At 36.4% G+C, this 12,084-nt stretch overlaps 2 protein-coding genes across 18 annotated transcripts in view; both read right to left on the bottom strand.

The window, feature by feature from the left end:
• LOC126759143 (MAP kinase-activating death domain protein) overlaps positions 1-7,596 on the bottom strand; it is a 105,518-nt gene extending 97,922 nt beyond the window's left edge. For 7 of the 14 annotated variants that reach the window (XM_050473793.1, XM_050473788.1, XM_050473787.1 and 4 more), the window contains exon 1: positions 6,934-7,592. The gene's annotated coding sequence lies outside the window, so the exon portion shown is untranslated. Of the gene's footprint in view, positions 1-6,933 lie in introns of all 14 variants that reach the window. The other 7 variants (XM_050473795.1, XM_050473797.1, XM_050473792.1 and 4 more) reach the window with 2 other exon arrangements.
• Positions 1-12,084, bottom strand: part of LOC126759164 (frizzled-3) — a 485,412-nt gene that overhangs the window by 337,627 nt on the left and 135,701 nt on the right. The gene's annotated exons all lie outside the window — the stretch shown is intronic.

A 12,084-nucleotide genomic window follows, 5' to 3' on the forward strand; every position in this document is an offset into this window, starting at 1 on the left:
TAATAAAAACTTTTTTGTTGTTAATGGACTGGATATAAAATTATCGCTGGGTTTTTGTGTTCCCCTGCGGGTCGGGGGCCTCGGGTTCGAGAAACGGAATATCCCGCGGTAAGGCATCCCTGTGTGGGCGACTAAGATCTGGCCCCGTGTGCTGTATGGGCTAAATGGCAGCCGGCTACAGGGTTTAAAAGACAACCCTGGTACGGGGACAGTACCCCCGGGAGTTCGCTCAGTCTGCTCTTGGTTTGGCCTTTTTGGGGAAATTTCGTGGTGGTTGTATTTAAAAACCCAAATGCAGAAGAACTGACCTTGTCAGTTAAATTTTGGGGTTTTCACCGGGTCCCGGACAAAGGGCAGAGGTTTTTTAGAGGGGCCTCAAACCCCGCCCAGGTGGTTGGTTTCCCCCCAATGAATTGGTACTGAAAATGTTAACATTCTCGGGGGCTGATCAACGCTTTTTTGACCCGCTGTGTTTTTGACGCCGGGGGTAAGGCTGTCTCGCGGTCCCCACGTTAACACATCGGATGTTGTATACAGTTAATGTGCGAAGGAAATGGGGGGGAAAATTTTTAAGTTGCGTTTCTAAATAACGGTTTTTTTCTGCCCAAATCCCCTTTTTTCCCCTGGTGTGTCCCAAGAAAGGCTTTGCCGGGGTTAAAAAAACAATTTTGTCATTGAATCGTTTGTAAAACTTTCTTTCATTTGTTTTTTTCCTATAACCCTATCGATTAGCGACTTTGGTTTGGGGTTTGATGTTCAGTTTAGCTGATTTGCCCCCCAATTTGCAAAAAGTTCAAAGTGGTTTTGACTTGTATTTTTTTTATTCAATGTTTTAGCTATTCACCGGTCTAGTTCGGTTTGTCTGAACTTAAACTGTGTATAGGTCGTCTCCCCAAGGGGGTTTTAAAAAATTTAAAAAAACGTTCCCCTCCCCCCGGGGCACCAAACTGCGGACTTTGCCAAAAGCTGACCAAATTGCTGGATCGATGGACTTCGACCGCAGAAAAAAGAACAAAGACGCTAGTTCTTACTCCTTTCCTGGTTCAGTTCCGGAACGATCAAATTCAACCTGTAGACGCACATAAGCCAGAACAGTCGGATTGGGTAGTCGCAAGACATTTATTTTCTGCTGACTCAATCTTGGGGCTCTGGTTTCCTTCTTCAAATATAAGTCACTGAAGGTAAATAGCACCCTTCCAGCATTTCTGCAACAAGCAGGAAGTCTTGACGTCTTGGGCTGATAAGAGATAGCCTTACGATGACGTATACCCCTGAACCAAGGCAAAGATAATTTTCATACTTTTCACTGAAAAAATCCTTTGGATCAATTACTATCAGTTCCTTCTTGCTAAAAAGCATGAAACTTATTATACGTTACGAAATAAAGTCGAAAGCGCTCAAGTTCACACCCTTATATGCAGATCAGAATGACAAAACATTGGCATTTCCTACCAACGGCGGAAATTTAAAGTTTGATGGATAAGGAGAGGTGACGATATGCGCCTCCTCAGATATCGAAGGTGCTTTTGATGGAGCTTAGTTGTAGATGAGCTTCTTCAGCTGCTGACCAACAATGGAGTCCGTTGCCAAAGCAGAGAGAACACTCTATGCATTATTCTGCACAGGGGCTTAGGCCTGCCAAATGGTTGCTAACGTACTAAATATCAAGCTGTCGAAAACAACCATCATCCCATTTACCGAGAGAAGGTCCCTGCTGGATCTAAGGACCCAAACCTTTGGCGGCAAAAAGTAGATATGACATATTGGGCCAAATATCTGGATTACACTTTGAATTATATGTACATACATACTCTTCGCGATTTGAATTCTACCCTTCGGGCCACAAAAGCACTCGAGGTGTGCAATCGCTTGGCCGGTAAAATCTGGGGCTGCGTACAAAGGAGTAGCTGGCGGATGCAAACCACGATCGTAGGACCGACTGTTACATATCGAGCAGCGGCCTTGGAAAGCAAAGGCACCGCAGATTTCTGTAGGAAACATAGTAAGCTCCAAATTGCAGCAGTTAGTTTGAGCTTATTGCTGTACAAGGGACATCGCTCTCCAACTTTAGATGTTCACTTCATCATTATGCATTCCTGCACATAATTGAATGGCAAAAAATTTGTTGGTGCCCCTCACATCTACACTGTCTGTGAGAGGTGAAGTAGAATATTCTCAGTTCACATATTTCCTCCGTGACTATCTATGTCAACCGTCTGATTTCTCAATAAGTGAAATTAGCACATTTGTGATGGACTCAAAACTTGTCATCGATATATGAAAGTAATTGTAGATATAAAAGGTGACCTCCCGTTGGACTATTAGCAATAAACTGTAGCGTAACCTAACCTAGAAAAAGTTACTTGGTAGTAGTTAATATAAGCGCACCCCTAAGTCGTTTAATATACTGCTTGGAAATTTCTGTACTAAACGTACAATATAAAACCCCTAATCATCTGTATATATGTATATATATGCATATGTGTGTGTAATGTGACTCACAGCATTCATTGGAAAAAATGCATTTGCAATTTCTTTGCCATTTTCACAATCCCCTGAGTCTCATATTTATCTTTTTGTTCGCTTCCATTGTTTTTGTCTGACACATTTGTTGGTTATTCTTGTTGTTGCATTAAATGATTGCTCATTTGGGTGTTGCGTCACTGGAGTGAAATTTCACTTTATCAGAAGTTGGGGAAAATCAATGTGCAACGTCATTGCAATATGCAAATTACTTCATTTATTACATTTCACTTACATTTACATAGAAACACAATAAATTTGCGTATGTGGTTGTGCATGTGGGAGTGTAAGTATATTTAAGGGCGAGGGAATATCCTCAAACTGCTCCGTAGCAATATCAAATTAAAATTCAACTCAAAAGAAAACTTCGCTTTTGAGAGGAAACCCTAGTATACAAAGATCTGTCGCAAAAAGAAACAGAACTTTTTAAATATAACTGTTTTTGGTGCGCCACCTATTGGTGGGTATATGAAATAAAAAGTTTGATCTCTTGTTGACATTTCGTAAAATTTTAAGACAATTGGATAACTACAATCGATGTTATCGATCAAAAAGTGACAGCAGCTTTTGGTCATCGGACGTAAAATGCATTTTGAACAAAGAGCAAATATTAAATTTTGTTTTAAACTTGGGAAAACGTTTACTGAAACATTTCAAATGATGAAAAAGTTTATGGTGATCATCCCGTAGTAATGTGCATGAGTGGTTTAAGCGATTCCAAGAAGGTCGTGAGGACCTCTGTGACGATCAGAAGTCGGTCGTCTTCAGAAGTCAAAAATAAAGACAATGCTGATTTGTTTTTACGATTCCGAGGGTATGGAACAACGAGAGTTCGTCCCTGGCCAAACGATTAATGCTGTGTTTTACCTTGGTGTTATGAAGCGTCTTTTGTCACGCATTCGTCGTGCTCGACCACAATACCGTGAGGCAGGGTCCTGGCGCCTGTTGCACGATAATGCGCCGTGTCATCGGTCGACGCTTGTCACTGATTTTTTGATAAAAAAAACTCCATATTAACCATTAATTACTTACCCTACCCACCTGATCGGGCGCCCTGTGATTTTTAAATATTTGGAAAACTTCATTTTCCCATGAAAGGACACTGGTTTCAGGACATTTCAACTATCCAAAAGGCGACGACCGATATTCTCAAGAGCATTCCGAAAAATGACCTTAAACACTCATTTGAAATGCTAATTGACCGGGCTAAACGCTGTATCGAAGCGCAAGGAAACTACTTTGAATAAAAAAATATAACTTTTGAAAAATATTAATTTTTTGTTGTTTTTTTAAAGTCCTGTTTCTTTTGCGACAGACCTTGTACATACATACATATAGTATGTATATACATATATACAGGGTGATCTTTACAGTGAGTTGCTAAGAGTTGTTGAAAGACGGTTGTACATGTCAGAAATGCTGCTGGATCCTTACAAATCGAATATGGTCAGATGAAAGCATAGCTCTACGATTGAAATTTAAGTATGCTCTGCCAAATACCCAAAAAAGCAGACCCCAAAATCGGCGCCAACTACCGTGCTATAAGCCTCCACAACGTCGCATGTAAGGGTCTATCAAGCGTACTGTGTGAAAGATTAAAGCCCATCGTCAACAAATTGATTCGACCTTATCATTGTGGCAACTAACCACATATTCACTGTGCCCCAATCTGTGAAAACAGGATCGACACACAAAACTCTTCGTCGATTTTTCAGCTGCTTTTGACAGCATGAAAAGAGCTGCCTTTGAACCGATGAGTCTGAATTTGGTATCCCCGCAAAACTAATACGGCTGTGTAAACTGACGTTGAGCAATACCAAAGATCGGGGCGAAGCAAATGGGTCTGGTAGTGAATAGGGGAAGACGAAATATCGCCTGTCATCAAACAAACAATCGTCGCACTCGCGACTTGGCTCCCACATCACTGTTGACAATCATAACTTCAAAGTCGTAGATAATTTCGTCTATCTTGGAATCAGTATTAACACCAACAACAATGTCAACCTCGAAATCCAACGCAGAATAACTCTTGCCAACAGGTTCTACTTTGGACTGCATAGGCAATTGAGAAATAAAGTCCTCTCTCGACGAACAAAAACCAAACTCTATAAGTCACTTATCATCCCCGCCCTGCTCTATGGTGCAGAGGCATGAACAATGATAACATCTGAAGAGTTTTCGAGAAAAAGATTCTGCGGAAGATTTATGATCCTTTGCGCATTGGCAAGGGAGAATAACGCTCTCGATGGAACGATGAGCAATACGAGAAATACGACGTCATTGGCATAGTTAAGCGAATTATTTAACTAATTATAATTATAATTAAATCAATATATAATATAATACAAAATCGATTATATAATTTTAATTTGTCATTATAATTATAATTATATAATTTTAATTACTCGAAACTTAATTTTATAAATTCAAATTATAATAATTTTTAACCCTAAGAGTTAAATGAAATTTCCTGAGGTCTTAATTAACTCCAATTTAATTAATTAAAATTAAACGAATTTATTATATCTATCGAAACATTATTCTATTTTATTTAATTGTTTGAAAGTAAATACAAAAGAAATAAAAAACAACAATTAGCTGGTTTAATTAAATAATAATTAATATTAATTAAAAAATATAATATTAAATTAATTGCACAAAAAAATAAATCCTTTAAAAAGTATATAACATAGAAATAAATAATTAGAGTTTGAATTTAATCTAAAATAACTAAATATACAATATTAAATAAAAAATCTTATGAAATTATATACATTATCATAAGTTAAGTATAATTTATTTTTGTATAATTAACCAACTATAATTAAATAATTTTAATTAAACAAAAATTATTTTTATAAATACACATTATAAGAGGTATTAACACATACCATACAAGTTAAATGAAATTTCCTGATTTCTTAATTAATTCAAATTTTTTTTTATATAATTAATTAATTATAATTAAACAAACTTCTTATATCTATCTAAACAATGTTGTTATTATACCCTGAACAGGGTATATTAAGTTTGTCACGAAGTTTGTAACCCCCTGAAGGAATCGTCGGAGACCCTATAATATATAAATGATCAGTATGTCGAGCTGAGTCGATTTAGCCACGTCCGTCTGTCTGTCTGTGTGTATATATACGAACTAGTCCCTCAGTTTTTAAGATATTTTTGAAATTTTGCAAACGTCATTTTCTCTTCAAGAAGCTGCTCATTTGTCGGAACGGCCGATATCGGACCACTATAACATATAGCTGCCATACAAACTGAACGATCGGAATCAAATCTTGCACTCACGTCACTGGACAACTTTCACCAGCATTAACAAGATAATTCGGTATATATTATTTTCTAAAGCAACAATGTAATCTCCGAAGAAATTGATCAGATCGGACCACTAAAACATATAGCTGCCATACAAACTGAACGCATAGTTACTAACAGAAATGCACCTGTGAAGGGTATTTAGCTTCGGTGCAACCGAAGTTAACGTTTTTTCTTGTTTTTATTTAATTTTTTTGGAAGTAAATACCAAAAAAACAATAATAAACACGCCTAATTCTTTCAGTTACGAATCTAAGCAAAGAATATGGCTGAAGAAGTCTAGAAAAAAAAAATAAAAAAAATAAACTTATTAACTTTATGCTTATTTAAACAATTTTTTTTTTTTTTTTTGAATAAAATTATTTTCCGAAAATTCTCTTAATTTAGAGCCTGTTCAAAAACCTGTCATATTTTGTTTACCACAAAAAGAATTTCAGCACTGAAAGCCACTATTAGCAGCGATTTCTATGAAAAAAATGCATCAGTCAAAAAAGATCTTACTTTTCGTCCTCTAGCCCAGTTGAACTTTTTAGGAGTGTTATGGGCACAAATCACAACTCTAAATTTTAGAATTTACAAATAAAATAAACTTAACAAAATGCTCGTGTTGTCACAATTGACGAATATCAGCTTTGACCTAAAATATTTGGTGTACTCCGTACTTCACCATGAATCCGTTACAAAATACAATATTTGTGCGCACATACATACATACATACTTGCATACTTATATATGCGAAAGTTAAATGTAAACGCAATGTGTAGATATGTTTGAGCACACGCGTTTGGGTATCGGTTTGGCCCAGCATTGGGTTAGAATATTGGTCGATATATCGGTATGTCGGCTGTGCGGTGCGATGTGCGCGTTGCGCGTTGATACGCAACAAGGTCATTGGAAAAATCGTTAAAGCAGACGACGAAATTGCCCAAGTATACATACAAATTTTTTTCACTATCATTTGGCGTATTTTCTCCAACTTTTCGACGATTTAGCAGCAGGCAAATTTTTATGAAAATTTTCTAATTTACTAAGTGCTTTGTGGAAATATGCTGAAAACTTTAAAGATTGGCACTTACCTATTCGATTTTATATGTTTTAGCGAGTTTTCGGGTTCCACGGAGTTTTCAAGCCGAAATGGCACCATTTTCAAAGTTCTGCCACAAATCACTTTATGAAAAATTACTTTCACTTAATGAAAAACACACATACACGACATAATTACGCTTCTTCTTTTAATTACTCAATTAATTTAACACATACAGATGTAATTTTCTTTTTTACTATTTTTACTCGACGAATTTATACACTTTTTCTCCAAGGATCTATTAATTTGCTACGGCTTTAAATTACTTGCAGAATATTTTTCAGTCTTCAGCATTAACCTAATATGCCTTTTTGATATATATAAATATGTATGTATTGGTGTATATATAGAAAAAATTTTACACAGTTTGGTTTTTCCGTTTTGATGTCTTTACAACTCCAGGTCTGCACAGCAACTGATAAAATTTCAAGTCCACGAAAATGCTGGTAGCTTAAAAAGCCTTGAGACTGTGTTGAAAGCTCCAAAGGTTGTGTTGAGTTTCAGCGAAATTCCTGGAATTGGGAAATTTCCAACAACTTGTTGCCGCTTGCAGGCGCCGTGTGCGCAGGACTTGTTTTGGTATTTCTCAACAATGGCAATTACTTGTTTACAAACATTGTACGGCTGATTGGAGCACAACACGTGCACTGGACGCGTCAGCGCAGACGCCAATTACGCCGGTAATGGTGTTATGGTAACATTGGAGCTTTCCAATTGACAGCGCCGTTATATTATATGTAAATAATGCATGCTAACGGGTATTGTGACAACTCGTTGCTAATAAAGCATACAAACAGTTTGAAAAGAACTGGAGATGTCCATATGTATGTATATCAGAAATAGCAGCTAAACTTTTAAATTACAATTAAAAACAGTTTGGAGTGAAAATTTGCATGAAAATCTACTTTCTTCGTAATGTTTAATACAAGTTTTTGAAAATTTTTTCAGTTTGTGACTAGAAACTGATAATACAAATCTTTATATTTTAATTAAATATAAAAATTGTAAAATTAAGATTTTAACACCAAACTTGTTGGATTAAAAATTTATAAAATACAAATCATTTGAAACTGTAAGTAAGTTTGGCATCAATGCTCTGTGCGAGCGCTAGTTCAGAATAGTACAATACTGCTACTAACAATTGCGTAAAATAATGGATTTTAAAACAATTTATTTTTTATTTTTTTATTTTTTAATTTTTTAATACAATTGCAAGTCTGATTGTAAACTTTGCCTTTCCTTTTATGCATTAATGACGTCACGAACTGCTATAAATTTCTCTCAAAGTTTACTAGAATGGAAGTAATAAAATTAAACTGTCGTAATCTCCATTCCTAGCATTCTTGGGACTTTACTATAATTGCATCATTACAAACATTTATTGGGCTAAAACTATGTTGAAGCAGTTATTTTCGAAATTTGAACGTATATTTGAGAAAAATATGTACACTGTATCCGGAAATTGTAAATAAAACGGTAATTATTTAATTATTCAACAATATTTATTTTGTTGCCTTCAAAGTAATCTCCACCAGGCGTAATGCACTTATGCCAACGATTTTTTCTGTCCTCAAAACACTTTTCATAAGTACTTTTTGGGATGGCCTCCAGCTCCTTCAGCGAATTTTGTTTTATCTCTTCGACTGAAAACAGGTTCCACGGAGCGGCAATTTCAGTTTGGGGAGCAAGAAAAAATCACACTGTGGCAAATCTGGTGAATACGGTGCTTGATGGTATGGTATTCATTGCGATGGTGCATTTTCAAGCACCATGTCCTACACTTTTTTAATATTTTTATCAGTTGAAGAGGGCGAAGGTCAGCCAAAACGAGGCATGTCTTCAACGATCTATTTTTGATAAAATTTAATACCCGTAAGCCTTTTCCAACATTAATTCGCATACAAAATTTGAGTCAAATTCTTTGTTCGATATTTTTATCCATTGTAAAATCCCAACGCACTACTGAGATGTACCGATTTAAGCAGCACCTGAAATATCATTTACCCGGGGAATTTAATTATAACTTCCGGGTGCTTTTTTGTCACAATCTACAATAAAATTATACAAAGAAATAATTCGGAAACTTTAATATTTTCCCATCTTTCTGCAATTGAAGAATTCCAACCCAAAAGAACTGCCGCCATCTTGGCGGCCAACAATGTATCAAGCCAATTTTTGATACCCTTTTCTCACGTAAACAGTATTCCAGCGAGGACGTTCTGCATCGGCAAGAACAAATGGCAGTTAGATAGGTAAAACTTTGTTTGCGTATTCCGGCTGTTTTTTCGTTAATCACTAGCTTCAATTTGATTAGTTGTTGTCGGTATCGGCAGCCCCATTAATGGTTTTATGTGGTTTAAAAACTCATAATTTAGCACACCCTTGATTATTACACGAAGATTGCACCGCGACCTTAGGTTTATTGTGCCCACAAATACCGAGCATTAAAGTGGCGTTTTTTAATGGCTGATTGAGTGACCCCTAAAGATTCTGCGAGTTTCTCTTTTGTTAGTCAGCAATATTCAGCGAGTAATACCTTCAGTTCCTCACCATCAAAATTTATTAGCCACCTTCGTCTTCCAAGCCAAACTTTTAAATCGAACAAACCATTTTTGGCACATTCGCTTAGCTAGAACATTTTTACCATAAACTTCCAAGAAAATACCATGACTTTTGGCTGGGAGTTTCTTCATTTTAAATAATGAAGATCTCCCTGGAAAAATATATATACATAGAGATATATACATATATACTAGAGGACCCGCCCACGTTTTACTGTGGCTGATACATAGGTAGTACTACTAATACCATCTATATGATTTCTATTAGTTAGATTATAAGTATTAGTTAAGGAATAATCGCATTTTTGGTGAAGCAACAAAAATGAATCAAAAAGCATTTCGTGCGTTAAGAAAGAATTGGTTTTTGGGGTAAAAATACTATTGAATTTTGGCTGTGCATCAGTGAAATCAATCGAGTCCAATCGATTGTCAGCCTGGTGGACTGCAGATTAAGAAACGCTGGAAAAACTAAAAAAAAATCGGCTGGCAAGGTTATGACATCAGTCTTGCAATTCTTCGAAAAGATTTCTGTATATCTCAAATTTCAATAGACCTTTTTATCAACACTTCAGTTATGCCGCTATTTTTTATGCCAGATCTTTTGCAATTTTAAATTGCCTGTCAAGATACCCCCTCCAATAGTTAGCAGGTATGAAAAAAATGTTATAGCGACCCATAGATGTATTGAATCAACCAATTTATTACTTAAGAACGAACAACTCTGTCCACGTTATGAAAACTTGTCTACAGATGTCGCCTTTTACTTTGGCATCGTTTTGTTTATTGCACGTTTACGCCAATTTAAGGTTTGAATATTGGATACTGCGATGGTAGCGCAATCTATCGGTCAAACATTCCAAAATTAGCAATTAATTACAAATGAAAAATTAATTTAAAAAACATTTTCCAGTGGACCAAATTGTGAATCTAAACCATTCTCGAATCTCCTTGAACACACACAAAAAATTTCATCGAAATCGGTCAAGCCGTTTAGGAGCAGTTCAATTACAAACACACGGTCAGAAGATTTATATATTTATATATATAAAGATATATACAACCCAGGAATTAGCATTCGCTGCCCGACTTCAGCTAATATATAAATAAGAAGTAATTGAGAGATTTGCTTAAATTTTAGAATATGTTTCTGAAATGTAATAAATGATTTTCAACGGCTGTTATTCTTGAAATACGAATTCGATGATAAAAATTGGGCAAAAGTCTAAAAAAAAGTATTTATCTTCTCTTGTTCTGAGTCAAAGTTCATTTCTGAAGTCATAATGTGAAGAAAACGAATCTTCGGTGGAAATATTCCAAATGCCATCAAACCCGAAAACTTTACCTGAATGAAGGAACTGGTTTTATGTAAAAATTCTTTGGCATAATCTTCTGCTAGAGCATTTGTTGCAACTATCCAAAAACATACATATTTTTGTCGTTTTGATAGAGAGAATGTGCGAAGCCTTAGAAATAGGGATTATTTCCATTTTGATCTACTCATTTGAATGCAATCTTTTATTTTTGTAGTCTGCGAATTAAGTGCTAGTCGCTGAGGGGCTGGCGAGTACGGTGGATGGAGGAATAGTTGGTTAATTCCTTGAAATGATCATTTTTTGTATACAAGCTGAATGAACACAAATGTTGTAAAACCGAGGCAGCTATTGAACGCAGAAGTTTATACTCTGAAAAGGGAATATAAAGTCAATTAGCTAGTGTTCTGGATTTACAGGCTCTCTGTCGCCGAACCGGTAATTTACGTAAGAAGCTAGGCCCATGTTACGTAACGTAAGTGGTTGTTTATTACATATTTAAACCTTCTGAAGCTGTAACGACCCATTAGCAACTTGATATGGCGCATGCCTTGGAATTGTTGCCAATACCTCGCCCTGCCTACTCCTTCTTCCTTCCGGAGCAGCACCTTTATGTTATAAAGATCCACCGCGATGAAGGGATAAGGTCCAACCATGTTAGGGAATACCGCGTAGCGAGCGAGCTCATCAGCCAGTTTATTCCCGATTTTTGTGACAGGGCACCCAGATGAGTTGCACTTGGTTACGTTCCGATATACCGTTCAGCCGTTCTCTACACTTTTGCACCAGTAGCCATTTCATCTCGTAGGCAAAGACACCTTTAAATGGCGCTTGACTGTCGCTAAGTACGGTTATATACGTACGTTGCGATAGTTGCGTTACAGGTTTATCTGTACGCATCGACTTATGGCAAAGACCTCTGCTTGAAACATGTTTGGAAAACTTCCCATAGGTTTGGTTAGTTTGGTATGTGGTCCTGCGACTCCTGCACAAATTCCCTCCGACGTTTTCCAGTCGTCGGTGAATCACTTGAATGTACTATTCCTAAACAGTAGCTTGAGAGTGGAATCATTCCATTTACCCTTACAGCTAAGCGTAACTTTGAACCTTTTGACGAAATTTCCCCTTTTGGTAATGCTGTACTTGGGAGAAGATGTAATGGTATTTCTCCACTTAAGTCCTTCATACGCTGGGATGAGTTTACCTTTAGGTTTGACCAAGAGAGATTTGTTTATGTGTCGCAATATGCTTTCCAATCCACATATTATAAGA

Source organism: Bactrocera neohumeralis, chromosome 5 (assembly GCF_024586455.1).
Source record: "Bactrocera neohumeralis isolate Rockhampton chromosome 5, APGP_CSIRO_Bneo_wtdbg2-racon-allhic-juicebox.fasta_v2, whole genome shotgun sequence".
In the NCBI taxonomy this organism is placed as follows: Eukaryota; Metazoa; Arthropoda; class Insecta; order Diptera; family Tephritidae; genus Bactrocera; species Bactrocera neohumeralis.